The sequence below is a fragment of the Euprymna scolopes genome, chromosome 10 (genome assembly GCF_053919585.1).
Source record: "Euprymna scolopes isolate OS-2025 chromosome 10, ASM5391958v1, whole genome shotgun sequence".
NCBI classification, from domain to species: domain Eukaryota; kingdom Metazoa; phylum Mollusca; class Cephalopoda; order Sepiida; family Sepiolidae; genus Euprymna; species Euprymna scolopes.
Window position 1 is genome coordinate 108,956,185 of NC_136491.1, and position 5,650 is coordinate 108,961,834.

Consider the following 5,650-nt stretch of genomic DNA (forward strand, 5'->3'; position numbering starts at 1 on the left):
TGTGTCCATTTTTGGCGGTAAGAAACCTGGAACCAGAAAGAGTCAGGAAGTGTGCTACTAACCCGTGACCTTATCAAATAGCTGACCCATCCTTATGAGGTGGAGGAGAAGTTGAAGCCTGTTGAGCCTTTTCATCGACTCTCTTATCTCCCGTCTTTCTCCCTATACCCTGTCTTTCCCTCGTTACAGGTTCGGCCTCTCTTTTTCTGCGACTTCTTTCCCCCGGCGATTATTAAAACAAAAACAACAATGTATATCTTCCATCGGCAAAAATAATGAAATTTAAAATGTTTTCCCTCTATAACACATACTCTAATGCGGCGATTATGTGACAGTATATATATATATATATATCATTATATAAAAAAGACGTTTTTTATCTAGTCTATTTTTGATATTTTCTTATTTCAAAACAGCACTTCTTCACTTCTGACGGAACTGGTTGATGTAATCGCCATATTTATTATAAGTTTCAGTACTTTCGAATATTTTTGGATTCATCATCAAAGATAGATTAATCTAACTTATTTTGAACAATTTATATAATTCATATATAACACAATAGCAGTATCTTCAAATGTGTGTACCGTTATTAAATAATTAGTCAACAGAAAACAATATATAAATTGCAAAAAATTGCCAGAAGAGGTGACCGTTATGCATAGAATTAAGTGAAAAACGTCTATTTAATTAATGAAATATGCCTAAAATGTTGTCTTTTATATATATATATATATATATATATATATATATATATATATATGTATGTATATATATATGTGTGTGTGTGTGTGTGTGTGCATATAAAAAGGGTGTAAGATCAATAATTGTGAAATTATTAATCAAGTTTTCGTAAGAGGAAACAAAATCAAATTTATATGTACGATCGTTTCCGAAACGATCGTACATGATTTGGTTATGTTTCCCCCCATTAAAAATTCGATTGGTAATTTCACAATTATTAATTTAGAGACTTCCTCTGAATGAATGAACTTAAGAAAACAAAAACACCAGTACAAATACATGAAAATAATTTCTTTTGTGAAAAGTGTGACGCTGTTCCGTTTAAGAAACGGAAAAAAGACGGTAGAAATTCAAAAAAACAAAAAAACAACAAAAAAAAAACAGGTGAGGTTGCCTTATTAAAGAGAAGGGGATTTTTAATAATGTCATACAGCTGTTAGTATATTTTTAAAAGATATTATGTAGTTAATGTTTTTTTCTTGAAAAAATCATGTCCGTTAAAATTAAAATATAGGTGTGTAACTGAAATGAAATGAGCGTGTTTTTGTTATGTAATTTATTGATTGAGATTATATGTATTAATTATCATAAGTGGTGTTTCTATGGTATGAGGGGGTTAACCTGTGTCTACAATTAAATTACGTTCTTTTAATAAAAGTTTACTTATTAATGGCGCTAAATTATAGAAACCTGCACGTTGTTGAATTGTGCTTTAATTTGCGATAAGCGCTGATTCAAGAAGTCTCCGGTGCGAGTTATTTCAAATAAATTTATCTATTTTTGCTTGTTTGAATTCAACGGTGTGATGACACTGTAATGAATTGTGCCTTGTTTTTCTAATTTACGCTGATTTTATCAATGTATCTATGATGATAATTTTGGCCAGAAACAATGTATATGCCTGCATTGGAAACTGGTTTGTTTTGGAGATGTTCTGTTGTTTTTAATATTTCTCTCATTGTTTATGACGTGGTTTGTATAATTGGACTTCCTAGTTTGTTTAGGGTGTGGCAATTTATTGTATTATTGGTGTGCGTAGGTGAAAGAAGATGTCTGTTTATGGGAAAAATGTCTGGTGTATATTATTTTTGTTTATTTATCCTGAAAAATATTTGTGTCGCTTTTCGCTTAGCATTTAATATGAAATATGTGGGATAGTGCAAGGTTTTCAAAGTGTTTGTGAGGTATTTGAATTCTTTTTCTTTCAAAGTGTTTGTGATGTATTTGAATTCTTCGTCCAGGTATTTTGGGCTTCAAATTCTGATTGCATATAAGAAGAAACCAACTATCATACCAGTTTTCATTTTGGTATTATGGTGTAGGTAGACATGTATGCAATCATGTTTGTGTGAAGTTTTGCGGTGAACTTTAAAGTATATATTATTATTGGATTTTACAATAAGTACGCCTAGAAAAGGAATCTGATTGTTTTCTGTTTCTTAAGTGAACTTTATGGAGTGTTCGACTAAGTTTAATTTGTCTTTAATGTTATCTATGTGCGTGTTTTCAGGAATAAAAATTAAAATGTCGTCAATATATTTAAAATATTATGTGTTTGAAGGTAATCTAGATTTGAAAGGATCAGATTCTATGAATTCTAAGAAAGGGACGGCTAATACTCCCCTGAGAGGGTTATTGATGGAAAACCCGTGATTTTGTTTGTGAATTGAAAATAAGTCATGTCATTTATAAGTCTAATAATTTTTTTAAAAGTGTTGGGAGGAAATGGTAAGTCCATGTTTGCCCTGTTTTAGGGCATAATATATAGTATATAATGATGTTATATCTAAGCTGTGTATAGTTTTGTTATGTACATTAATGTTTTTTTATCTTGTTGAGTAAATCTTTATGTGGGAGGTGCTGATAATGCCCAGTAGTGGAGTCAAGATGTTGGATATGCAATTTTGTGCGTTGCAAAGCCGATGTCAGATATTATGGGGCGCATAGAGATATCCGGTTTGTGAGTCCTTGGCAGGTTATATAATGACGAAATATTGGGGTGGAATTCAATATATGAAGTCCAAGTTTTGTTGATTTTATAAGTTTTTTTTTGTTGTTGAAAGTCTCAATACTTTTATTTACTGTATTTAAATCAGTTTTGGTATATGTGTCTTCGCCTGCCAACAGTGTGGAAACTTTCTCCATATCTTTTTTCCATTATTAATATACCACCACCTTTATCAGCTGGTGATGTAATTATGTTCTTGTTATTCGCTAGGTGTTCCAAGGCATCTATGTATTTATTTGATAGTACAGTTTCATAGGGCGGAGTAGTGGCGACTGAAATAACGCCTTGTATGATACCTTTTTTAAAATCTGTATCTTCATGTTTGTAATTCTTCAGAAATGTGTTGAAATGTATGCCAGTTGCGAATGATTAGTCCAAAACAGAGGCTTTCAATTTCGATGTTCAAGAATTCTTTTGTGGTAAGATTTTGTATTAGATCCGAGCATCCTATGGTTCTCCATTGGCCGTTTGAGGTAAGTTTTGTAAGTTTATTCTTCAGTTTGAAACTGTGGCGTGTGTTGAATCTTTGAATTGATTTATTTATATTTGTAAAAGACTTGTGTGTCGTTGTGAGATTCTGTTGTGTAGGTCGATAGCTAATGCTCGGGCTTCATGGAATAAATGGGAGTTTTGTTGTTTTAAAAGACCCGATGAGAAAATAATTATTTTTAATATAATCCGGGAAAATATGGTGTGAATATTTCAAATGTTTAAATGTATTTTTGAGTAAATTTTTTTCTTGTATACATTTAAGTAAAAAAGTTCTCCTGATGTTGTGAAGGTTGGCATCGATTAATATTTTTTGTATTTATGCAACTTTTGTTTAAAGGTTAAGTGTTCCATTTTAACAGAATGATACAAATATATATATATAATCCCCAGAGGTCCGCTAGTATATATATATATATATATATATATATATATATATATATATATATACGTTTCGTTGAAGAGCAGAAACAGCTCTTGTTTGTTTCTCTTACAATCCATTTTTTCTTTTCGACCGACTAAATTCCGAACATACTGTTCGAGTGTAAAATATATATTTGCCGTATTTGCGAACGTTTTCGACCTCCATTGGTCGTCCTCAGACGAGTGATAAAAAATAATAAAAAAATAAAAAAATAAAGTAGTGAGTTGAACGGAAAGAAAAAAAATCGTTTACAATACTTAAAATACTTAAAAACATTTAAGCGTACCATCCGTTTCATATTGAGCCTGGTTAATGGTTGTTTTTTTCTAATACGGATTAACAAGATTTCAATAGTCGGGAGGCGTACATCACGGTGTGAGACAGCTAAAATGGCAGTGTTTTTTATTAGTATGTCTCTAAATTCAGTTTTGGGGTCGTGTGCTGTAAGGTACTGATAAATGGAGCTATATTTTATTATTTTTAATCGCATGAGGACGACCAATGGGGGTCGAAAACGTTCGCGAATAAGGCAAATTCCTTTTTACACTTGAACAGAATTTTCGGAATCTAGTCTGTCGAAAAAAATGCATTGTAAGAGAAACAAATAAGAGTTGTCTCTGCTCTTCAACGAAACGTGCATAAAGGAGAAAATGCTGCCCAATGATACATATATACATACATATATACATATGTATATATGTATATTTATGTATATATATATGCATATGTATATATAATATTGTATATATATATGTATATTATATATATGTATTGTATATATATGTATAAATATTGTATATATATACATATGTATATATACATATGTATATGTATGTATATATATGCATATGTATATATAATATTCTATATATATATATACATAGTATGCATAGTATCGATATATATATATATATATATCGATACTATGTTACTTAGCAATAATTTCACATCCATGCTAGAACTCTTTGGGGATTTCCTGTCAATCAGGTTCTAAAAACACTGTGCATTATTATCAGTGCGTGATCAGTATTAATAACTGGTCTGAGAACTTCTGATAAGTGATACAGATACTAAAGAGAAAAAGAAAGGGAAGAAGGCCAAACATCTTTTCATAATATTTAGCTTGATACGTGCGATGCATTTCTTACAAAAATTCACGTTCCTTTATTTGACAGTTAAAATTCTTTTATCTATGTTAACATACACTTCCTTTTTTATCGACAGAACGGATTTTTAATAGTATATACAATAGTATCGACTTGTAGAATATTGAACAGTCTGTGTCAAATGGCTTGGGATTAGAGTTTACTAGCAGGTTGCCCCGTGTTGCTACATCGTATGAAAGGCTTTAATCTGATATTGCAATTGATTTTTACTCATATGTAGCAATGATTTAATAAGTTTTTTAAAAAAATGATTTCGGTGCCATCAGTTGGAATAAAAATCAAAAAATTCAATCTATTCCGTTATTTAGCGCTTCAGTTTCCGTCATTACCGTCTTAGCAACTACAAAATAGACAAATTAAAGCTAAAAATTAAGCCACTTCAAACTAAAAATGTATATGTACGTATGCTCAGAAGTTAATCGAATTACACCTACTAATAGCAACTGTTTCTTTTTTCAGTTTTGACCGCGTAACAGTTATTTTTATAAGCTATAAAAAATCGAAAGTATTTCCGGGCCCAAATACCCTATATATCAAGTTTCAAGTACGTAGACCAAATATTCAGAGGTAAGTTTGTCAGCGACATTTTGCACACACACGCACATACACACACATACACACACATACACCCCCACACACACATATATATATATATATATGTGTGTGTGAGTAAAAGAAAATTAAAACTGTAAGTTGAACTTTACAATCCAAATGTATTGTTCGACTGAATACGCAAAAAAAAAAAAAAAAAATATATATATGTATATGTATATGTATATATATATATATATATATATGTATATATACGTGATCTTGTCC